Source organism: Scyliorhinus torazame, chromosome 10, assembly GCF_047496885.1.
Source record: "Scyliorhinus torazame isolate Kashiwa2021f chromosome 10, sScyTor2.1, whole genome shotgun sequence".
Lineage (NCBI taxonomy): Eukaryota > Metazoa > Chordata > Chondrichthyes > Carcharhiniformes > Scyliorhinidae > Scyliorhinus > Scyliorhinus torazame.
Window position 1 is genome coordinate 167,756,759 of NC_092716.1, and position 25,743 is coordinate 167,782,501.

A 25,743-nucleotide genomic window follows, 5' to 3' on the forward strand; every position below is an offset into this window, starting at 1 on the left:
CCTATGTCATAATCTTCTCCAGCTCCACAAATCTGAGATATCCTATAATTCCTCTCAAATTCTGGCCTTTATATCAACCCTGGTTTTAATCACTTTCCAATAGCCATCAGTTGCCAGGCACCAAGCTCTGGAATTCCTTCCCTACATCTCTCCACTTGTCTCCTCCGCTTTCTTCCTTAAGACCTACCTCTTCAACCAAGCTTTTGGTCACCTATCCTAACATTTCCTATGTGGCTCATTGTCATACTTTGTAATTCTCCTGTGAAGTGTCTTGGGATGTTTTATTACATTGAAGGTATAAATGTGGTGATTGTCCTTTCAAGGGCAACACAGCAGAATAAGGATCACATGGCCTGTATGACCAATCAGGACACAGAGTGTAGAATCACCCCATGGTGAGAGAGGCTCCTCGGTAAAGAGGCATTTTGGAAGCTGGCTACAGCCACGCGGCTGCTATACAATTCTTTCTTTTGTTTCCACAAATGAAGGCTGTGATTATCTGGCGACAAGGGTATATTATCCTGATACTCCCTCTGGACAGACACTTGTGTTAATCAAGTCGAAAATAAAAAGTATTCACCGGAATGCCTATCTTTGGGCGAATAAACCCATTTGACTCCTGCACGGAGGACTGAACACAATACGTTGAGCATCTTGGGTGTTATTTCCAAGGAAACAAAATAGGTGAGGAAGTAAAACACAAAGCAATTCTCCAAAATGTTTGTGGAACTCAGACCTATAACCTGATCCACAGTATCACAGCCCCAAGTGCGCCCACCTCCAAATTGTTTAGGGAGCTTGTGGATTTAGTGATGGCTCAATAGCAACCTCAACCATCAGTCATACTCCAGAGATTCAAATTTAATTGTGGATGAGAGCCCCAGGTGAATTGATCACAGGTTACATTGCTAAACTGAGGCAATTATTGGAGTATTGTTATTTTGGAGCCAACCAAAACGACATGTTGTGAGATAGTGGTATGAACAATGATGCTATTCAATGCAGATTGCTTGCAGAGGTCAACATAAATTTTAAGCAAGCAATGGAGATAGTGCTGGCCATGGAAAGCACTGAAAAAGGTGCACAAGAGCCATATAATGCACAAAATGATGCTGTTCACCAGTTAGGGCAGGAACCTGCATCCAGCTGTGGCGCCAAAATCGTCAAAGTAGTCGTGAAGCTGGAAAAAATTTCAACCACCAAGAAAACAAAAAGGTATGGAATAGGCAATCAGAAAGTAATGCTTAAAGTGGAAGTCCAAAAGCTTGGAATCCTACGGCGAGTAACTCATCTCCTGACCCCCCCAAAGCCAGTCCACCATCTACAAGGCATTAGTCAGGAGTGTAATGGAATATTCTCCACTTGACTGGATGAGTGCAGCTCCAGCAACACTCAAGAAGCTCAACACCATCCAGGACAAAGCCGCCCGCTTGATTGCTCCCCCTTCCACAAACATTCAAACCCTCCACCACTAAAGAACAGTGACAGGCGAATGTACCACCTGCAAGATCCACTGCAGTAACTCACCAAGTATTCTTATACAGCACCTTCCAAAGTCACAATGCTACCATCTACAAGGACAAGAGCAGCATATACCTGGGAACCCCACCACCTGGAGGTTCCCCTCCAAGTCACACACCACCGAGTTGGACCCCAGGGGACACCTGATCTACCTGCCTGTTTCTCTTGGACTGCCTGGTGGTTACCCATTCCTTTCCTTCCTCAAATCCCTTCAGCTGCTGTGTGACAAGCTCTCTAAATGTGCTATCCATGATGCTCTCTGACTTGCGGATGCTCCCAGTGTCTCCAGCCGCCGTTCTAGCTCTGAAACTGAGCTTCTAAGATCTGCAGCTGGACACACTTCCTACAAACATGCTGGTGTTGGGGACTGGAAATGTTCCCGGATTCCCACATGCAGCAAGAGGAGCAAGCCGCAGCTTTGAGGTCTCCTGCCATGACTAAACCCTTCGAATTTAAAACTTTAGAAGACGATTATATTTTAAAAAATTAATCAACTCAGTCCCTACCCTTGCTGAAACAATGACTTACAATTCAATCTAATTTGCAAAATACCCACCAAGATTTGTTCACCAGTCAGCTGCACTCTTTGTAAACTGTCGACTCCCCTCCTGCTCTTTGAGGACAGGTAGGAAATGAAAGGAGCACCCCACTCCCTCCTCACCAAACTCCCTCAACCACAAAACTCCCACTTTAGTACTCTACTGAAGCCTGAAATCAGCACTTGAATGCAAACAAAGTCAGCATTGGAGGGTGGCTCAGTTGATAAGAAAATATGGGAGCATCTTTGTGACGAACAAGGCAAAATTAAAGGGCTCAAGCTAAAATTTATCGATCCAGAAGTGACTCCCCAATTTTTCAGGGAAAGACCAGTGTCATATGCCTTACAAGAGAAAGTAGAAACTGAGTTAAACAGGTTTGAAGAACTAAGCATTATCTAGCCAATCTAGTTCTCAGAATGGGTAGCACCTACAATGTCCATATTGAAACCAGATAAGACGTTTCGCATTTGCGGCGATTATAAGCTAACAGTTAATCAGGCCGCCAAGCTGGATAAATATCCAAACCTGAGAACTGAAAATCTGTATGCAAAACTGGAAGGAGGTTAGTCTTATAGGTCACGTGTACCAGCAACTTGAATTAGATTACCCTTTCCAGGGTTGTGCCAAAATAAACACACACGATGGCCTATTCTAGTACATGTGCCTGCCTGCCTTTTGGCGTGTCTTCAGCATGTGAAATATTCCAAAGGACAATGGAGAGTCTGCTACAGGGGCTATCATGGCTTGTAGCATAACTTGACGATGTCCTAATAACTGGATAGACAGATAGTGTGATGAACGGTTACTGCCTTATCATCGTGTAAGGTGATGTCCCCTTTAAGACCGGGCTTGGAACCCTGGGGACTCCACCTCTGGCTCCGCCCATCTGGGAGCCATACATAAAGGGCTGCCTCATGGTCTGTATAGCAGTCAGCTCTCGTCCCTAGCTGTAGCATAGTTATTAGTCTAATAAAGCCTTCTTTACAGTTTAATCTCTAAGCATCATTATTGAGGGTACCTCAGATACCGAGCATCTAGCAAACTTAAAAGAGGTGTTAAATAGATTTCAGGAGGCTGTAGCTTGCCTCAAGAAAGAGAAGTGAACCTTTCAAGCCACTGAGGTAACCTACCATGCAGATGCACAAGGATTACACCATGCGGAAGGCAAGGTTAAGGTGATAAAGGAGGTGCTTGCCCCCACAAACACAACTGAATTCAAATCATATTTGGGGATGGTAATCTACTATGGATGTTCTTTTTACCAAACTTATCGACGGTATTGGTCCCCTTGCATATTCTGCTAAAGAAACACCATCGTTGGTCTTGGAAGGCTCCCAGGAGGACGCTTTCAACAGAGTAAAGCAATTGCTGCATTCCTCAAACCTGTTTGTGCACTTTTACCCATCTAAAGAACTGATATTAACCCACGACATTTCTCCATATGGTGTTGGTGCAGTGATGCCCCATGAGGTGGACGACGGCTCTGAAAGTCCGATGGGATATGTGTCAGGAACCCTTTCAGAGGCCAAAAAAGGCTACTCACAAATCAAGAAGGAAAGACTATCAATAGTCTTTGGCATCAGGAGATTCCACCAGTACTTACATGGTGGACACTTTACCATTGTTTCTGCCCACAAACCACTCTTGAGTCTCTTCAAAAAGGATAACGCTATCCCGCCGATCGTCTCGACAAGAATTCCACGATGGGCATTAATTCTGTCCGTCTATGACTATACTTTCAAACACTAACCTGGAACATATATAGCGAAAGTGGATGCTCTTAGCCACCTACCCTTGCAAAACAATATCACATGTACTCCAATACCACAAGAAATCTTTGTGGCATAAAATGTTTAGACACATTGCCAGTTTTGGTGAAGCAGATCAGCAGCTGAACCAACCAAGATCCACTTATGTCCAAAGTGAGAGACAAGATACTTATAGGATGGGTAAATGAACCAGTTGCCGAGGAAATGAAACCATTCTTTACCAGGAAGAATGAATTGAGTTGTCCGGGTGGCATCATACTCTGGAGGGTAGAGTTGTTCTTGTACCAGGCAGAGAGCTGCTCCTAACTTAATTAAACAGCGCTCATCCTGGCATCTCTAAGATATAGTGATGAGATTGCCTCACAGGAAGCGGGGATGTTTTTGGTGGCTGAATCGAATAATCTGCTGAAGACCAAGGTAAATGATTTAGAAAATCGGTCCAAGACGCAAAACATTCATATTGTGGGGCTGCCAGATGGAATAGAAGGACTTCTTTTCAGCGATGTTTGGGAAGATGATGGGGGAGGGTGGATTCATGTCCCTCCTGAGTTGGACCGAGTCCACTGTACACTCCGATAGAGGCCTCATCCTGAGAATCCACCGCGTACGGTAATAGTGAATTTCCATAGCTTCAAAGAGAAATAGTGGGTTCTGAGATGGGCGCAGGAGCATCGTGACTTCAAATGGGAAGGTCAGGCCATCAGGTTTTACCAAGACGTCAGAGCGGAGCTGACGAAGAAGAGGGCTGCATACAACAAAGCCAAGGCTGCCCTGTACAAAAGTGGAGTCCGAGTTGGTATGGTGTACTCGGCGCCACTAAGAGTGACTTTTGAGGGAAAGTACTATTTGTTTGATGCGCTGGGAGAGGCGGACTGCTTTGTTAAGAAACACAGATTGGGAGCAGTGTGATTGTGTTTCTGGGTGTTGGAGGCATGTCGAATTGTGGGGTTCCATGTTTATTTTTGCATTTTGCTGGTCTTGTTGGGGTTGACATTTTACAGTTAGGGCTTAGGTTTGGGGTTTAGTTTCATGTGGGGTTCTGATTGTTATGAAAATATATAGCTCCCTGTTGGGGCACAATGGTTTATGGGATTTGAGAATTTTGTTGTTTGCAACCATTTTTCTTCACCCCAGTTGGGGGCCTCCCTGCTAACCGAAGAGTTAGTTAACGGGAATGGTGTTGAAGGGTTGACTGCAGCTCATGATAGTATTTTTTCAGACAATGAGCTGAGAGTTCTTGTTTTGTACAGGTTCAGGTTTGTGAGAAGTAGATTTTAGTTGTTTGTGTTTGCCTTGCTTCTATTTAGGTGTGCATTTGTGGGCGAGGACAAGGGGGGATGAGGGTATTTTGCGGACGGTGCCTCCAGATTTTCTTTGTTTTATTTGGTTTGGTGGCCACCTTGGGTGGGCCTGGTTGCTGTACCTGGTTATGTATCTGTTGGGCCATCTCTCTTGGTGGAAGTGGCTGACTCTTGATTGGGGGGGTTGGGACACAACCAATTTGTTTGGTCACCTGGAAATTCAGGGGTTTGAATGATCCGGTGAAAAGGTTGAGAGTATTTGCTTACCGTAAGAGTTTAAATCCCAAAGTGGGTTTTTCCAAGAGATTCATTTGTGCATCAGGTATACTTGTAGATCAATTTTTTTTGTGGTGGATGGGTCTCTCCTCCTTTCTGTGCTGGCGGCTGGTTGCTCAGTGAGTTTGGCCTTGCCCCGCACTTTGTTGATTTGGGAAACAACAAATCAAGTTGTTTGCCAACCTGATTGGCAGGTCCCTTCCAGTGTAGATCATGGAGGTTGGACTCGACATTATTAGCGGACAAAACATTTTGTGAATTCATGTCCACCGCCATTAGGGAATATTTAAAATTTTATAAAAGTGAGTCAATCGCACATTCTATGCTGCGGGAAGCCCTTAAGGTGGTCCTCAGGGAGGAGATTTTCTCCTACAAAGTGCACATGGTGAAGACAACAAGGGCGGAGCAGCAGAGGCTGGTGAACTCCATTCTTGAGGTGTACCACCATTACTCACTTGCCCCAACCCCGGGGTTGTTGGCAAGTAGGAAAAAGCTGCAGACACAATCCGAGCTATTGTCACAGACAGAGCAGTGGGCCAGGGCCAGCTGCGACACTAGAGGGGTATGTTTTATGAATTTGGGGAGAAGACCAGTTGCCTCTTAGCTCAGCAGCTGAAGCGACAGGCGGCTTCCTGGGTGAGTGTACAGGTATGTAACCCGAGTGGCAGCCTGGTTTCTGCTCCTCCTCAATTTATTGCAGCTTTTGAATCATTCTATCGGTGTCTTTCTAGATCGGAGCCTCCTGCTGAGGGATCGATCATGACTGACTTTTTGGACAGCCTAACCATCCCAACTATGAAGGGGAGAGGAGCGAGGAGTTCAAATCCTTGTTGGACCCAGTGGAAATCATGAAATGCATTGGGTTGATGCAGACTGGTAAACCCCTGGTCCAGGTGGCTTCCCCATTGAATATTTTAAGAAGTTTGCAAAGCAGTTGGTACCTTTAATCCTGGGTATGTTTAATGATTCCTATTCCCAGTGTTTGTTGCCCTCTCCCCTTAGACAGCCTTCTAGCTCCTCGATTCTCGTATCGACCTGTATCACTCTTAAATGCAGATGTTAAGTTACTTGCCAAAGTGTTGGCACTGCGGCTGGAGCCCTGCCTCCCAGAGATGATCTCGGAGGATCAAACAGGCTTTGATAAGAGTCAGCAATTGTCGACCAATATACGTCGCCTGTTGAACATTATCCTTTTCCCCTCCTTGCTGTCCAAATCAGAGGTGATTGTTTCCCTAGGTCTACCCCAGAATACTAAGGGAGGCAAGAGAGAAAGTTGTTGGGGCATGACCAAGATCTTTGTATCCTCATTCGCTGCAGGTGAGGTCCCAGAGAACTGGGGAATGGCAATGTTTTTTGTTTCTGAAAGGTAGAAGAGATAATACAGGAAATTATAGGTTGGTGAACCTTATGTCAGTGGTAGGCCAATTCTTGGAAAAAATTGTTAGGGACAGGATTTACCCACATTTGGAAACAAATGGACTTATTAGTGATAAGCAGCATGGTTATGTGAAGGGGAGGTCGTGTCTCACTAACTTGATCGAGTTTTTTGAGAAGTGATGAAGGTGATTGCTGAAGGAAGGGCACTGGATGTTGTCTACATGGACTTCAGTAAAGCCTTTGACAAGGCCCCTCATTTCAGACTGATACAAAAGGTGAAGTCACACAGGATCAGAGGTGAGCTGTCAAGATAGATGCAGAACTGGTTCAGTCATAAAAGACGGCAGGTAGCGGTGGAAGGGTGCTTTCCTGAATGGAAGGCTGTGACTAGTGGTCCACAGGGATCAGTGCTGGGACCTTTATTGTTCGTAGTAAATATAAATGATTTGGAGGAAAATGTACCTGGTCTGATTCGTAAGTTTGCAGACGACATAAAGATTGGTGCAGTTGCGGATAGTGAAGAGGATTGTCAGAGGATACAGCAGGATATGGATCGGTTGGAGACTTGGGCAGAGAAATAGCAGATGGAGTTTAATCTGGACAAATGTGAGGTAATGCATTTTGGATGGTCCAATACAGATGAGAATAATAATAATAATAATCACTTATTGTCATAAGTAGGCGTCAATGAAATTACTGTGAAAAGCCGCTAGTTGCCACATTCCGGCGCATGTTCGGGGAGGCTGGTACAGGAATTGAACCCGCGCTGCTGGCTGTGTTCTGCATTACAAGCCAGCGAAATGGCAGAATCCTTAGGAGACTTGGGCAGAGAAATGGCAGCTGGAGTTTAATCCGGACAAATGTGAGATAATGCATTTTGGACGGTCCAATACAGATGGGAATTATACAGTAAATGGCAGAACCCTTAGGAATATTCACAGGCAGAGAGATCTATGTAAATGGCAGAACCCTTAGGAATATTCACAGGCAGAGAGATTTGTCGGCTATGATCTGGGCAGCTCTGCCAGGATAACCTTGCCAGTGTCTGTGTGAAGTCAATGGAAAAAGACCTAATACTCACTGAGCCACTATCGGTGCATCCCTTCTGTCGGCCTACGCCATATTTCTGGAACATCTGGCTTTCAGGTGCACAAAGGTTCCCAGTGCCCTTGCTGTGAAGTTCCGCGATCAACACGGGCGGCACTATGGCACAGTGGTTAGCACAGCTGCCTCACAATGACAGGGACCCGGGTTCAATTCCCACCTTGGGTAACTGTGTGGAGTTTGCACTTTTTCCCCGTGTGTGTGTGGGTTTTCTCCGGGTGCTCTGGTTTCCTCCCACAGTCCAAAGAAGTGCAGATTGGGTGGATTGGCCGAGCTAAATTGCCCCTTAGTGTCCAAAAGGTTAGGTGGAGTTACGGGTATAGGTGGAGGCATGGGCTTAAGTAAGGTGTTCTTTCTAAGGGCCGGTGCAGACTCCTCTGGGCCGGGAATTATGTGGGCGGGAATTAGTGCAGCTCTTGACAAATGTGACTCTGGTGCAGTGGACCTTGCGGTGGGCCAAAGAGGTTAAGGGAGTTGCCCCTAAAGTCCATTGGAGGGCCACTTTCCCCTCCCCCATAATGGAAGCCATACCCACCCCATCCCCACCAGTGACCCCCAATCAAAGGTGCCCCCACCAGAATGCCCTAATTAAAAAGACTGTCACCAGACACCCCTTAACTAAAGAGACACTCACCAAAGACCCCCTAATTAGAGGGACTTCCACCATACACCCCTTAACTAAAGAGACCCTCCTCCACCAGAGGTCCCCTAATTAGAGAGACTCGCACCAGAGACCCCCTCCCCCACACATATGAGAGACCCCTGCCTGGAAGCTCCCCAGAAGTGAGACCCCTCCCTGACAGTTGCCAGTCTCTCCTTATATTTAGCTGCCTACCGTTGCTTTGTGATCTGAATATGCTTCCAGTAATGTGCCCGGGAAATGGTCCTTTCCAGTAATTGGTTTTGTCTTCATATTCCTGGTCTTGAGGGCAAGGAAGCATTGTATCAGATTTAAGTTTAATATATCAAGAAAATGTAGTTTACAAAATGTACACAAGCACATTAATTACACAAGTCACTATAATTATTTTATTAACTTCAATCAAACCCCTCCTAAACTTAGACATCCAGCCTGTCTGTGTAACTAAGATGTTTTAGGTTGGGAACTAGTGGCTCTCCTCTGTACCCTTCCAAAGTCTCAATATCACCCGCCATATGAGGAGAATTAAACTTGTCATGGTATTATAACTGAGGCTTACCCTGAATCTAATAACAAGGACAAATTAGCATACTTTGCTTTGCAGTGAATTATCCTGTAAATGGGGGGTCAGTTAGTTCATTTGGCTGAACAGCTGGTTCATGATGACAACAGTGTGGGTTCAATTCCTATACTGGCTGAGGTTATTCATGAAGGCCCTGGGGCGCCTTCTCAACGTTGCCCCTCGCCTGATGTGTGGTGACCCTCAGATTAAATCACCACCAGTCAGGTCTCTCTCAAAAGCGGAGAGCAGCCTAGAGTCTACAGAGACTATGGCAACTTTCATTCTTTTAATCTGTAAATACATGATAGCATTCCATTTGATCTTGTAATGGCTTCACGGTATTTAACATGAACTAATAGGGATTGATGACTGTCATGATATTCAGGTAAACATCATAGCACAAACATACATACATACTGATGGACAGCTCAACGGACCAATCAACACACACACAACACCACAGCCAATCACGGGCAAGAGCATACACAGTACAAAACAGGGAACACGGCACTTCCTGAGCATTCCAGCAGGAGACAGCTCAGGGCACAGAGCTCATAGCAAGCCACTCAGACATCCACCATGTGCTGAGTGCCACTACAAGATAGTGTTAGGAATAGGTCCACAGATTCAAGGGTTATGATCGAACCTCAGTAACCAGTTTACCACTGTAAATAAATGTTAGTAATAAAACTGAGTTGTACCATTCGCAACCGTGTTGGTTCGTCTGTGTAGCAGAGTACCCAACACATCATAGTACCAGGAGTAACTGTGGGACCTACCTACAAATCCTCCGGAATCTGCCATCCTGCGCCATGGACACCGCCAGCACACCGCAGCCGCTACAAGTCGCTGGAAACCTCGGCGTTAATTGGAAGCTGTTCAAACAGCGCTTCCAGTTCTTCCTGGAAGCCAACGAAAAGGAGAGCGCTTCGGACACCAGAAAGATCGCCATCCTCCTCTCCACGGCAGGTCAACACGCCATCCATGTCTACAACTCCCTGGTGTTTGCAGAAGGTGAGGACAAGACCTAGTACAAGACGGTCCTTCTCAAACTCGTCCAACACTTCAACGTCGAGGTCAACAAGAGTTTCAAGAGGTATATCTTCCAACAGCGCCTGCAGGGTAAGGATGAGCCCTTTCAATCCTTCCTTACGCATCTCCGTATCCTCGCGCAGTCCTGCGGTTACGACACCACCTCCGATTCCATGATTCGGGACCAGATCGTTTTTGGGGTCACCTCGGGCACCCTACGTCAGCAGCACTTAAAAATAAAAGGCCTCACCCTAGCCTCCGCAATCAAAGCCTGTGTCCTGCATGAAAACGCGACAAGCCGCTACTCCCAATTTCAGGTGGCCGAATCGGCACGGCAGGGGTCCTACGCAGCCGGATCGGCGAGGCAGGCGTCCTACGAGGCCGAATGGGTCCAGGCAATCGAGTTCCTCCCGTCCCGCGGCCCGGACGAGGGCGGCCATTTTGCGCGCTTTTCGAGGCCTCCCGCATTTGTGCGCGCCAAAAACGACGTCGACACAGAGGGACGTGATGTGCAGGCGCGCTCGACGCAAGATCGAACTGCGCATGCGTGGTGGCGCAACGAACGCCATGACATCACGACGTGCGGCAACTGCGGAGCCGCACATTTAAAGCGGCAATGTCCCGCAAGAAACCGACAATGCCTCCGCTGTGGCAAGATGGGCAACTACGCTGCCTGCTGTCGAGCAGCTCAACCTGCCAATGTTCCCCAATTCCGACAACCTCGCAGGGACGTGCGGGCCATTCAGCCTCCTTACTACGAGTCGTGCCCAGACGATATCCAGACCAGTGACACAGACGACCGGGACGCCTTCCATGTTGCGGTCATTGATGGGAACCGGAAGTCTCCAGCCAGGACCCACCAGCCGTTGCAAGTGAACACTGTCAATCCGGGTGATGAATGGTGTGCCACCCTAACGGTCAACCCGAATTCGTCGCCCACCTACTAGACTGGACTTATGAGCCTGTTTGTACATTGAACCCATAATACCACTGTGTTCATATGTTTCTGTTCTTCCTTGTCATTACAGGAGTTCATTTTTGTCATTCAACATTTCCCCGTTCTTTGTTTATGGTACAACCTCGTTGTTATGTCGCACCCGACATCGCCCCTTGTATATAGTTTAGCCCCATGTACATGATGCAGATATTGCGCACACACACACACATTCAGCTGCACTCAGTACACATCTCTATTTATAACCACATAGGCACATGTTCTTGTAAAAAAGGGTGGATGTCATGATATTCAGGTAAACATCATAGCACAAACATACATACATACTGATGGACAGATCAACGGACCAATCAACACACACACAACACCACAGCCAATCACAGGCAAGAGCATACACAGTACAAAACAGGGAACACAACACTTCCTGAGCATTCCAGCAGGCGACAGCTCAGGGCACAGAGCTCATAGCAAGCCACTCAGACATCCACCATGTGCTGAGTGCCACTACAAGATAGTGGGCGTCATTCTCCGACCCCCCCAGCTGGTCGGAGAATGGCCGTTGGCCGCCGTGAATCCCGCCCCCGCCGGTTGCCGAAGTCTCCGGTACCGGATATTCGGCAGGGGCGGGAATCGGGCCGCGCCGGTTGGCGGGCCCCCCCGCTCGATTCTCCGGCCCAGATGGGCCGAAGTCCCGCCGATAAATTGCCTGTCCCGCCGGCGTATATTAGAGTACCTATTTACCGGCGGGACAAGGCGGCGTGGGCAGGCTCCGGGGTCCTGGGGTGATCTGACCCCGGGGGGTGCCCCCACGGTGGCCTGGCTCCCGATCGGGGCCCACCGATCCGCGGGCGGGCCTGTGCCGTGGGGGCACTCTTTCCCTTCCGCCTCCGCAAAGGCCTCCACCATGGCGGAGGCGGAAGAGACTCTCCCCACTGCGTATGCGCGGGAAACTGTCAACGGCCGCTGACGCTCCCGCGCATGCGCCGCCCCGACATGTCATTTCCGCGCCAGCTGGCGGGGCAACAAAGGCCGTTTCCGCCAGCTGGCGGGGCGGAAATCCCTCCGGCATCGGCCTAGCCCCTCAATGTTGGGGCTCGGCCCCCAAAGATGCGGAGCATTCCGCACCTTTGGGGCGGCGCGATGCCCGTCTGATTGGCGCCATTTTGGGCGCCAGTCGGCGGACATCGCGCCGTTTGGGGAGAATTTCGGCCAGTATTAGGAATAGGTCCACAGATTCTAGGGTTATGATCGAACCTCAGTAACCAGTTTACCACTGTAAATAAATGTTAGTAATAAAACTGAGTTGCACCATTCGCAACCGTGTTGGTCCGTCTGTGTAGCAGAGTACCCAACACATCAATGCCCAAATATGCATATAGAATTGCATAGATTTTCTCCCATTCAATTCCTTGATTGAATAAATTAAAAAGATTGGGGGCGAAATTCTCCGACCCCCCCGCCGGGTCGGAGAATTGCCGGGGGCTGGCGTGAATCCCGCCCCCGCCGATTGCCGAAGTCTCCGGCACCAGAGATTCGGCGGGGGCGGGAATCGCGCCGCGCCGGTTGGCGGGCCCCCCCCGCTCGATTCTCCGGCCCGGATGGGCCGAAGTCCCGCCGCTAAAATGCCTGTCCCGCCGGCGTAAATTAAACCACCTACCTTACCGGCGGGACAAGGCGGCGCGGGCGGGCTCCGGGGTCCTGGGGGGGCCGCGGGGCGATCTGGCCCCGGGGGGTGCCCCCACGGTGGCCTGGCCCGCGATCGGGGCCCACCGATCCGCGGGCGGGCCTGTGCCGTGGGGGCACTCTTTCCCTTCCGCCTCCGCCACGGTCTTCACCATGGCGGAGGCAGGAGAGACTCCCTCCACTGCGCATGCGCGGGAATGCCGTCAGCGGCCGCTGACGCTCCCGAGCATGTGCCGCCCGGAGATGTCATTTCCACGCCAGCTGGCAGGGCACCAAAGGCCTTTTCCGTCAGCTGGCGGGGCGGAAATTCGTCCGGCACCGACCTAGCCCCTTAATGTTGGGGCTCGGCCCCCAAAGATGCGGAGCATTCCGCACCTTTGGGGCGGTGCGATGCTCATCTGATTTGCGCCGTTTTGGGCGCCAGTCGGCGGACATCGCGCCGTTTCCGGAGAATTTCGCCCTGGATCTCTAAAAACTAGTTTCCTTGTAAACAAGCAAGAAATAATCGTGTTTCTTGGTGTGACAATTTGGGTAATCTATTCTCTCTTACAGCAATTACAGGCTGACTTTTTTTCAATTTTCCTCCCCTCTGACTTGTACATGACAGAGTTTTTAAATATATTCCAAAAACAGAGATACTGGGAATCTCTTTAGATTATGCCACCATTCATATTTAAAACAGAACTATTAGCCAGATACAGGGCACAATCCAATGGCCATGCAGTGCCTGAAAAGCCGTTGAAATCTAGGAGAACCAGCTCCCGGGATCTGCCGGCTCAGAATGCCTCGCGAGATTCAGAGATGTTGCAATGTGAATCCTGCCCACAATGGACGGGATCACCTTTTGGCAAATCTGCATAAAGAGCGAGACAGCTGGCCTCACACTAATGTGCAGATTCCCGAGGTACCTGAGGCTTTGGGATTCAACCCCTTTGCCTCAGAGACCTTGTGTGAGCGCAGTTCAGCACTGGTCCCCACAAACTGAGACCAGATAGGATGGCACTCGTGGGGGTCTCGCAGGGAGTTGGAGGTCCCCAGCTGCATGCCCTTTGGGCAGGGTGGTGCCCTGGCCCTGATGGTGCCACCTGGGTAACCTGGCAGTGCCATATGGGTGCCACTGCCAGCTGGCATGGGCACTGCCAGGTTGGCATTGCCAAGGTGCCAAGCTGGCATTTTTTGCTCATGCTCGATCTGGCTAGGGTTGTGTGACATGGGTGTTGGTGTCCCGATCTCTCACTACAATGGGGAGTTCCAGCGAGCAGAGCTCCCGATTGTACTAAACAAAAGCAAATTACTGTGGATGCTGGAATCTGAAAGCAAAGAGAAAATGTTGGAAAATCTTAGCAGGTCTGGCAGCATCTGTAGGGAGAGAAAAGAGCTAACGTTTCGAGTCCAGATGACCCTTTGTCAAAGCTAAAAGACAAAGAAAGTGGGAAATATTTATACTGTGGAGTGAGAGAATGAAAGTTGAGTCATAGCCACAGAAACCGAGGGAAAGAGTGCTAATGGTAGTCCCCAGAGAGAACAAAAGGTGTGAAAGGCCAAACAGCAGAGAAGCTAACCTCAGGGGGTAAACTGTGACAGATGTGGATGTGGGGGGAGGGGAAGGGGGAAGCAAAGGGGAGAAAAGTTAAGGCAAGGAGGGTAAGATGGGGAGGGTTAAATATATATAAAGAAAGAAATGGTAAAATACAGTTAAAATGAAATGAGATGAAAATGAAGGGACCAAGATGGGGTAGAGCTAATCATCTGAAGTTGTTGAATTCAATGTTGAGACCGGAAGACTGTAACTCTTCCGGTTAGGCACGCTACAGATTTTGTTCAAGCTGACAACGCAAAATTATTAAATTTAAAGGTATGTGTCACTAAAAGCACTTAAAAGTACCTCAGTGGTTTTGCCACAGACCTTTTGGTCAGCATGGCTCGGAAACTCATCAGGATGTGCTTTTACTAGCTGAGCCATCAGACTGCCTGTAGTGGCTCGAGACATACACTGGAGGCTTCCAAGAGTTAACAAAGGGGTTTATTGATGAGACAGTTATGTGACAGGCACAGAACACTATACAACAGGTTTTAACACCTTGGCTACCTGGTCCACACTTCCCGCGTTCCTGCTCCCAGGGCCCTGCACAAACTCCCCATTGGCCGGGGCTTGCATGCTCCCGTACAGTTAACCCTGAGCCGATCACGTGCTCCATGAAGACCTGCCTCCTTAAAGGAGCTGCGCTATCACACTGCCATTTTCTATCTGTTCTTTAGTCTGAGTGTTGCAGCCGTGGTCAATCACCATTAATGTCACATACAATCAAAACTAAGTTAATTTGTCACTACTGCATTCACATGGAAATGTCATGTGCTCCGCCTGACACTGTCTAATCAGCAACTGACCTCTACTTGGCAGATTACCCTGACAAGATTGTGATCAGCCCATGAGAGGAATTCTGAGTACCTAACTCGCATGCCTGGCACTCTGTGCCAAAATAGATTTAGACACCATCATTACACAGCCGGTCAGTAAACTTTATATGAGATGACAAGATTTTATCCTTAGAAACAAATAGTTGGCATTTGGTTAAACAACTCCTATCAATTGTAAGAGGAATATTGGGTAAAAGAATAGTGGAGCAATTGATATTGCTGGACAGACTCACTCTTGACTCTAACTCTTTTTTTCCATTAATTTTTGCCCTGCACACATTTTCCTCTACCTTTTATTTCCTTCCATTGACTCTGACAGATTTTTTTTCTGTTGGAAACTAAATATGTCTTAGTTATTGGGCGTTGCTTGGAATATTTTGATATATAAACAATATCCTATATATAGATGTGGAAGGTAAAGGATGTATTGTGAAGGTGCATCTGGGCCTGATGCTCATTCTGAGACAGTATGTAATCAACGGAGTGACGCAGGCACAAGTTGGCATGTAAACCCAAAGTCAACAATGTACAGAATTTTAATCATTCATCTTTTTCCAATCTGTCGATTCTACCCTCCACTTTCCTAGTGAGTGGACTTCGTGTGTGTGAGTGCATTTGTATTGAGATTTATAATTAGGATATATGGCAGCAAAAGTGCTGTGGGTCTTTTGTGGGTTATTGCTAACTGCGCTATTTGATGTGCTAAGGAGCCATTCAGACCAGGAAGGCTCCAGGTTTTGTCTGTGCTAAATTAGGCATCCTAGGGACTTCCGGTGGCGTTTGCAAGCGGGTAGGCCACATCGAGAAGAGCTCCCGCCGGTGGCCACTATTTGCGGCGCTTCTTGGGGTTTCCCCGATTCTTCGCTCTCCCCCCCCCGATTATTGGCGGCCTTTGGGGCCGTCCCGGGTAGCAAGCGGGGCTGGTTTGAAAACTAGCAAGGAACCCCACGCGGGTGTCGGGCGGCTGGTGCTGAGGCGTCGGGCCCAACGTGCGCGGAGGTCGGAGCAGCGGGGGCTGAGCTGAACGGAGGCCAAGGCAGCAGACCCGAATCCAGGGCGCGATGTAGGTGAGATGCCCCACATCGGATGGCTCCCACCTAGAATGTGGTGAGAAGATTGAAGTCTGGTCCCAGGGAAATTCTGGAGGAATACAAAAAAGAAGAGAAAGAAGTTTTAAAGAAATTTGGAGAAAGATTTTTTTTTTTTTAAGAGAAAAAAAATGTCTTTTGTTTTTCTTTTTAAAAAAAGGAAGAAAAAAAAAGATTGAAGGAAGGAAGGGTGGAAAAAAAGGAAAGATAATAAACCGTTAAAGGATGTGAAGAGCAGCGTCGACGGGAGGAAACTCGGGCTCGCCGTTGAATGAGGATGAGCAAAAGTGCTGACAAGGTGGCAGATGCCGGACCGGGTAGTGGGGCTGCACTACTTACGGTGGAGAAGATGACCGAGGTGATGGCGGTGGAGCTGGAAAAGCAGTTTGCGAGGCACATGGAGGCTTTGAGGAAGGAGACGGCGGTCACATTGAAGTCATTGGTGGAGGAGGCAATCGCCCCGGTGAGGGTAGCTGTGGCAAAGACATCGGCCGAGGTGAGAGAGCAGGGCGAGAAGATGAAGGAGGCCGTGTCGCAGCACAGCAACCAGTTCACCTCGATGGGGGACGATTTGCGGAGGGTGGTGGAGGTCAACAGCGGACTCCGGGCAAAGCTTGAGGACTTGGAGAACCGCTCGAGGTGGCACAATCTCAGAATTGTGAGCTTGCCCGAAGGGTCAGAGGGTCCGAGGCCAACAGAGTACTTTGCTAAGATGTTGGCGGAGCTAATGGGGGAGGGTGAGAACCCCTCCCGGTCCGAAACAGACTAAGCTCATCGGTCATTAAGGCCAAAGCCCAAAGTGAATGAGCCACCAAGAGCAGTAATTATCTGCTTCCATAAGTACTGCATGAAGGAGAAGGTGTAAAGCTGGGCGAAGCAGAAGTGTGAGGTGCAGTGGGATGGTGCTGGAGTTTGGATCTATCAGGACCTGACGGTGGAGTTGGCAAAAAGACGAGCGGCGTTTGGGCGAGTGAAGGCAGCACTGTACAAAAAGGGGGTGCGATTTGGTATGGTATACCCTGCGAAGCTGAGGGTGACGTATGATGCCAAAGACTTTTATTTTGAGACAGCGGAGGCGGCTGAGGCGTTCGTGAGGGCAGAAGGCTTGGGACAGATGTGAGAAGCGGAGCTGGAAGAGCGACTGTGGACTGTGATTGGGGAGCTGGAAAATGTATAAATGCTATAACTTTCTTTTTACTGACGTGTATTGTAATTTACTTCTCTTCACATTGTTACAAAGTTCAAGTTATTGGTTGGGTTGATTGGCATTCTGTGTTGCGACGGTTATATCTTATTTCAGTGAATTGTATGGGTTGGATTGTTGTTTTTCTTTTTGCGTTCTCTGGGAGTGGGTGGGAGGGGACGGTATATCTTGGCGGGGGGAGCCACCCGTGCTAGCTAATTAAAATCGGCTAGTGAATGGAGGTGAGGTGAGAGGAGGGCTGCGGACATTGGAGCCTGGTTAGCAGGTTTCGATGGGCCTACGAGGTGAGGGAGGAGGGGGGAAGGGATTGATGCTGGGCGATGTTTTTTTGAGAGGAAATGTAGGGGGTGTTTTTGGGTGGGGGGGGGGTGTTCAATGTTAATAATGGATAGGGATGGGTCAGGCTCATGGGGCAGGGCCCGGTGGTATGATGATGGTGGATAAGAAGGGTGGGGTGGGGGTGAGAGACCCCCAGTTAGGATAGTCACGTGGAACGTGAGGGGGTTAGGAGGTCCGGTCAAGAGTTCTTGCGCATCTTAAAAGTTTGAAAGCCAATGTAGCAGTGCTGCAGGAGATTCACTTGAGGGTGAAGAACCAGGTGAGACTTAAAAAGGGCTTGGTTAGTCAGGTGTTTCACTCTGGATTTGACGGAAGGGCTCGAGGGGTAGCGGTAATGGTCAGCAAAAGAGTACGCTTCCAGATGGAGAAGGTGGTGGTAGATCAGGGGTTAGATATGTGATTGTGACAGGGGCGCTGGAGGGGAGGTTAGTGGCGCTGTTAAGTGTATACGGTCCCAATTGGGACGATGTGGGATTCTCAAAGAAGGTATTTGGGGCCATCCCCAACTTGGGGACACACGAACTGATAGTGGGGGGGGGACTGGAACTTGGTGCAGGAGCCAAGGTTGGACAGGTCACGGCCGCGCTCGCTGGTCCCATCGGGGGGGGGGGGGCGAAGACGTTGGCTGAGCTAATGGTGTAAATGGTTGGGGTGGACCCTTGGAGGTTTCTGCACCCGAGGGAACGGGAGTACTCGTTTTTCTCAGCAGTCCATAAGGTCTACTCACGGATCGACGTTTTCATGGTGGGGAAGGCTTTGCTGGCTAGGGTTAAGGGGTTGGAATACTCGGCAATTGCAGTGTCAGATCATGCTCCGCATTGGGTGGATATGGTACTGGGGAGAAGAGGGTAGCGCAGAGACCGGGGTGGAAATGAGATGTGGGACTTTTGGGGGACCAAGTGTTCTGTGACAAAATTGAAAAGGGAATTAAGGAATATGTAGGTTTCAACTGTACGGATGAGGTGTCGAAGGCAGTTGTCTCGGAGGCTCTAAAGGTGGTGGTGAGGGGTGAGGTGATTTCGTTTAAGGCCAGGGTGGACAAAGAAGAGAGGTTGGAGCGGCAGAGGGTAATAGATGAGATGTTGGAGGTAGATAGGAATTATGCAGAAGTTGGGGACCCAGCGAAGCTGGAAAAGAGGAAGGAACTACAGGTGAGCTTTGACCGTCTATCTACCAGAAAGGCAGTGCACCAACTGAGTCGAGCAAGGGGTGCAGTTTACGAACATGGAGATAATGAACATGGATGACCTGCATGTTAGCAGGTCAGCTCCGGAGGGAAGCAGCGGCAAGGGAAATTCTTCAGGTGAGGTACAGGGCAGGGAAGGTGGTGGTGGCTCCGGATTTGATTCACAAGGTTTTTGAGGAATTTTATGAGAGATTGTACAGGTCAGAGCCACCTGGGGGAGACCGTGAAATGAAGGAATTTCTAGATGGGTTGGAGTACCCGAGGTTAGGGGAGGGGGATAGGGCTACATTAGAAGGAGTGATAGTGGAGCAGGAGATAAAGGATGCGATTGGGAGGATGCAGTCGGGGAAGGTGGCGGGGCCGGATGGGTTTCTGGTGGAATATTATAACAAATTCTGTAGGTTGGCACCCCTGATGGTGGGGATGTTTGAAGAGGCGATAGGGAAGGAGGTTGATGTGTTGGGTGCTCGGGAACCATGGAACACATACAGGCCACCAACACTTAAAATAGTGGAACACTATTTTATTAAGTCAGAAACTGTTGAACATACTTTCACTGTGGGTTAACACGATATTAGATTGAACTAAAGACCTATGCTCTGTCCTAACAAGTCTATGCACTCAGTACATGGTGAAGATCTGAGCTGCAAGCTGTAAGCTCTGTCCTTCTAGGAGGCTGCATCTCAAATGAGCGGGAACTCTGATGCCCCCTGTCTTTATAGTGCGTGTGCTCTAATTGGTGATTGGCTGCGGTGTTGTGTGTGTTGATTGGTCCCGCTGTGTGTCCATCAGTGTGTGTGTCTCTGCACCATGATATACTGGCGTATATTATGACAGGGGTGTTGCAACAAACTTTGGGGCAGGCATCGATTTCCCTGTTGCTAAAAAAAGATAAGGATCCAACGTAGTGTGGGTCGTATAGGCCCATATCGCTTCTGAATGTGGACGTAAAGTATTGGCGAAGGTACTGGCGGGAAGGCTGGAGGAGTGCCTCCCGAAGGTGATAGGTGAAGATCAGACAGAGTTCGTGAGAGGGGAACCAGCTCTTTTCAAACGTTAGAAGGGTATTGAATGTCGTTATGGCACCGGCAGAGGGGAAGGAAACAGAGGTGGTTGTGGCACTGGAAGCTGAGAAGGCGTTCAACCGGGTAGAATGGGGGTACTTGATGGCAGTTCTGGAGCGTTTTGGGATTGGACCAAGATTTGTGAACTGGGTAAAGTTACTATATAAGGAGCCGAGGGTGAGTGTCCGCTCAAACAACATAAGCTCGAGATACGTTTCTCTCCACCGTAGGACTAGGCAGGGATGTCCTATGTCCCCTCTGCTGTTTGCACTCGCGATTGAGCCGTTGGCCATCGCATTAAGAAGTTTGGGGGTATGGAAAGGAATAGTCCGGGAGGGGTATAGAGCATAGGATGTCCTTATATGATTTGCTGTTGTACGTGTCGGAACCGAGTGCGTCGATCGGGGGAATATTGGAGCTGCTTCGAGTGTTTGGCTCTTTCTCGGGGTACAATCTAAATCTAGACAAGAGTATTTTGTGGTGTCTCGGCTGGGGGTGGGGGCAGGGGTGGGGGGCCTGCCATTCCGTGGGGCAGGGACTCACTTTAGGTACCTGGGGGTGCAGGTTGCCTGGGAATGGGGGGGGCGCTCCGCAGGTACAACATTTCTAGTTTGGTGGGGCGAGTGAAAGCTGATCTGGCAAGGTGGGATGGTCTCCCTCTGTCACTGGCAGGTCGGGTATAGACGGATAAAATGAACGTGCTGCCGCGATTTCTGTTTATTTCTCAATGCCTGCCGACTTTCCTGCCAAAGGCTTTTTTCAGAGAGATTGAGGGAAGGATTACATCGTTCATATGGGGAGGGAAGGTGGCCAAAGTTAGAAAGGTGCTGCTACTGAGGGAAAGGCAGACAGGCGGTTTGGGTCTTCCGAACCTGATGTATTACTACTGGGCGGCGAATGTGGAGAAGGTGCAGAGCTGGGTCAGAGGGGTTGATTCCCAGTGGGTTAGTATGGAGGAAAGTTTGTTCAGGGGGTCGGGATTGAAAGCACTAGCAACAGTGCCGCTCCCGATAGCCCCGGGGAAGTACTCAGGGAGTCCGGTTTTAATAGCTTCATTGAGAATTTGGAGGCAGTTTCGCCAACACTTCGGGTTGGGGGCAGGGTCAAGGAAAATACCGATTCAGGGGAACCACAGATTTGAGCCAGTAGGTGGGATGGAAATTTTCGAAAATGGGAGGAGAAGGGGATTAAGACACTAAAAAATTTGTGTCTTAGGGGTCAGTTTGCAGGGCTGAAGGAGCTGGAAGTGAAGTATGGGCTGGAGCAGGGGGAAATGTTTAGATACATGCAGGTTCGAGATTTTGCCAGATGACGCAGCAGCCGCTGACGCTCCCGCGCATGCGCGGGCTTCCGCCGGCCGGCGGAGTCCCTTCGGCCCCGGCTGGCATGGCGCAAAAGGCCTTTCCCGCCGGCCGGTGGCGCGCCAACCACTCCGCCGCGGGCCTAGCCCCTCAAGGTGAGGGCTTGGCCCCTAAAGGTGCGGAGAATCCTGGCCTTGGTACTGATGATTGCTTGTTGTTGGTGGGTGTAAATTTGGGAGAAAATGTGAAAAAGGAGAATAAAAATATCTTTTAAAAAAATTAGGCATCCTAAACCAATTTGGCATGGGGATGCTACAGCTGGTCCTGGTGGCCCCGCGTGGTGGTGGAAGGGGTCTCGTTGGATGTGTGAGCATCAGCTGAGGACAGAATGGAGGCTGGACTGTGATTTCCCGAGTGGTCAAATACCCTGTTGGTCCTCATTGTCTATGCTCATAAATGGAGAGTAGCCACAAGGGTGACGAACTGAAGTGGGAAGTGACTGGGTCTTTCCATCTGATAATTTCGAAATGTAGTCCACACATCTCCATATTTGGTAACATGACAGATCTAGAGGGCAAGAGCACTATCTATGTAATTAAACAACTTTGGTGAACAACAGATGTGAGAGATATTCTAAAACTAAAATAAGGGGCTAGATTCTCCGTCCCGCCATGCCAGGTTTCTGGTTCAGCACGCCCACAGCATGCTCCGTTTAGCCGGCTGGTCAATGGGGTTTCCCATTGTGGGGTAGCTCCAAGCCATCAGGAAACCCTCGGGCTGCCGGCAAAACGGAGCGTCCCGACGGAGGAGAATCCAGCCCAAGGGGTTTATATGAATACAAAGAACAGTAAAGTCCACAGGGAGAGATAATAACAAGCATCAAAGGAACACAAAGAAAGTAGAAAGCTGCAAAAAGAGAATTTGGAAAATATTTGCTCGGGATATCATTGGCAATTACAAATGCATTAAGAGATAGAGGGTAGTGAAGAATAATGTGGGGGTCACTGAATGAGAGATGCAGGTAATTCTATTTACTTTTTAAATCAGTCTTCACAGTAGAACATGTGAATAAAATAAGAGATATATAAGGACAAAAGAATAATGGCAATAACTAGTTTCAATTGGGGTGTTCTGGTGACATCATAGTTATGTTATGAGACTAGTAATCCAGGGCGTAGATTGAAAAAATAGAGGCGTGAGTTCAAATCCCACCATGACATATGGGGAATTTAAATTCAGTTAATTAACTAAAATCTGAATTAAAAAGCTAGTCTCAGCAATGGAAGCCATGAAATTACTGGATTGTGGCAAACAAAAACAAAACTGATTTGTCAATGTCCTTTAAAAAAGGAAAACTGTCACCATTACATAATGTAACTCTATGTGACCCCAGACCCACAGCCACATGGTGACAAAGTGATGGAAAGTGCTGTCAGGTGGCACTTACTCAACAATAACCTGCTCACCGATGCTTAATGTGGGTTCCATCAGGGCCATGCGGATCCTGAACTCTTATCCAACCAACAGGCAAAAAGAACTGTATTCCAGAGGTGAGGTTTACATCACAGTAACATCAAGACAGCGTTTAAACAAGTGTGGTATTAAGGAGCCTAAGTAAAACTGGGCTTCAAACTATGTGCTTACCTAGGTAGATCATGTTAAATTCAGGCCTTATTTCAACAAGGAAGAATAAATTAGATCAGCAGTTAATGGAAAAGAAGAGAAAGGGATGTAAGAATTGAGTGGGCCACACGGGATTAGGATTATTGTGTAAAGGACAAACAGCAACATGGACCGAGTAAACTGGGTCTTTCCATCTGATAATTTCTAAATGTAGTCAACACATCTCATATTTTTATCTCCAGAAAGTTTTGGAAAATAAATTACATCAACTGTACAGTTTTGTAAGGCATGATTTAATCTTGCATCACTTTCCCAGACTTATTTATTGGTAAATATATGGTGATGGTGTTCTGTGCAGTCTCACACATTTATTTTCAGTGCTACGCAATTAGAAAAATGTAAAACAGATGATTATTTTTTTCAACTGAATATTTTTCAAATCACATCGCATAACCTCAGGTCATTGTGACCTTGATTGACTCTGTATAAAGGACATTCATTCATATATTCAATTTTCTTTTTAACCACTGCACCCATGTGACCCATGTGCCTTTTATGTTATTACTATTCTGAGTTATTAGTTCATTTTTCTCTTAAGTTCTTCCTCTCCTAAAATATTGTTCCACAAGAAGTAACAGCTCCCCCAGTACCTCACTTCAGTGTCCGTTCTCCAATGCAGAGAAATGGGATTAGAATGGATATCCTCATTATTACTGAACAAGTGTGAGAACAATGAGTATTTTCCTTTCAATCCAGGGAACTGAGACTAATTACAATGACCCTTACCATCTCCTTTGTCCAAGTTCAATTCAGCAACCAGTCTCCCCAATGCCAGTATATGCCACAAAATTCTGCTTTAATTACTATTTGTTGCCAAGCGAAAGTTCTGTTCTCATGATGCATCATGGTGAAGAGGATATATCAAATAAAATGAAGGTGCTTCATAATTTGGATGCTCCAAATATTTCAAATCGGCTTTCTTTGTCCTTGAATGGGACTATTTTACTCCTTACACCCAGTGACTATGCAATCCAGTGATGTAGTTTGGATACAATGTCAAATTGTCCTCCTGTTTCCCTGACAGTATGACTAAATGTTGACCTCCATACTGTATCCCTACCTCATTTTCATAAATACCAAGGACAGCTTTGTGGTGGTTTTAAAATTAAGTCTGCAGGCCTCAGAGGTTCAAACAAACAAATAACTTTATTGGAAGATGTTAACACCACAGGCTGGGTTAACACCATTGTCACTGGACTAGTAATCCAGAGACCCAGGGTATTGATCTGGGGACCCGGGTTCAAATCCCACCACTGCAGGTGGTGGAATTTAAACGCAATAAAATATCTGGAATTAAAATGATGACTTTCAAACCATTGTCGATTGTCGTGAAAACCCATCTGGTTCACTAATGTCCTTTAGGGAAGGAAACACAAGTCCCGAAAGACGTGCTTGTTAAGTGAATTGGACATTCTGAATTCTCCCTCAGTGTATCGAACAGGTGCCAGAGTGTGGCGACTAGGGGATTTTCACAGTAACCTCATCTCCAACCTTACCTGGCCTGGCCTACATGTGTCACCAGATCCAAAACAAAGTGGTTGACTCCTAAATGCCCTCCTAAATGCCCAGCAAGCGACAAAAACGGGAAAAAAAATGAAACCGGACGGACCACCCAGCATCGAACCAGGCACCGGAAACAACAATGGCAGACCTAGCCCTGACGACCCTGCAAAGTCCTCCTGACTAACATCTGGGGGCTTGTGCCAAAGATGGGAGAACTATCTCACAGACTCGTTCAGCAACAACCTGACATAGTCATACTCACAGAATCATGCCTTTCAGACAATATCCCAGACAGCACGATTATTATTCCTGGGTATGTCTTGTCTCACCGGCAGGAAAGACCAAGCAGAGGCTATGGCACAGTGTTATACAGTCAGGAGGGAGTTGCCCTGGGAGTCCTCAACATCGACTCTGGACCCCATGAAGTCCCCCAATTTATCAGGTTAAGCATGGACAAGGTAACCTCTCGCTAATTACCACGTACCGGCCACCATCAGCTGATGAATCAGTACTCCTCCATGTTGAACACAACTTGGAGGAAGCACTGAGGCTGGCGAGAAGGCAGAATGTGCTCTGGGTGGGGAATTTCAATGTCCATCACCAAGAATGACTCGGTAGTACCATCACAGACCGAGCTGGCCGGGTCCTAAAGGACACAGCTGCTAGACTGGGACTCGGTGGTGAGGGAACCAACAAGAGGGAAAAACATACTTGACCTCATCCTCACCAATCTGCCTGCTGCAGATACATCTGTCCATGACAGTATCGATAGAAGTGACCACCGCACAGTCCTTGTGGAGACAAAGTTTTGCCTCCACATTGAGGATACCTTCCATCGTGTTGTGTGGCAGTACCACCGTGCTCCGTGCTAAATGGGATGAGAGTTTGGCTGATGATCGATAAATGAGAATATGGCTCAAGCAGGCTCAAGCTATAGAATGACGTAGTCTGGCGCTAGAATCAAACTTTAGGGGGAAAACAAAATGTTAGATAAAGCTTTGTGTGAAGAAATGTCAAGACAGGCTTCTGGTAGCAAAATGTATCACTTGTTTTTGAACCAGACAAACTGCAGTAACGGCCTTGGGAATGGGTGCACTAGGCTTAAAGATAATTATAATTGAGGGGGGCTGAATTATAATTGAGCTGAGAGCACAGATAGGAATGCGAGGGAGCTGCCCTCAGAAATGAGCCAAAAACT

At 48.2% G+C, this 25,743-nt stretch overlaps 1 long non-coding RNA gene across 1 annotated transcript in view; it reads right to left on the bottom strand.

The window, feature by feature from the left end:
- LOC140384892 (uncharacterized) overlaps nucleotides 1-25,743 on the bottom strand; it is a 197,688-nt gene that overhangs the window by 30,487 nt on the left and 141,458 nt on the right. The gene's annotated exons all lie outside the window — the stretch shown is intronic.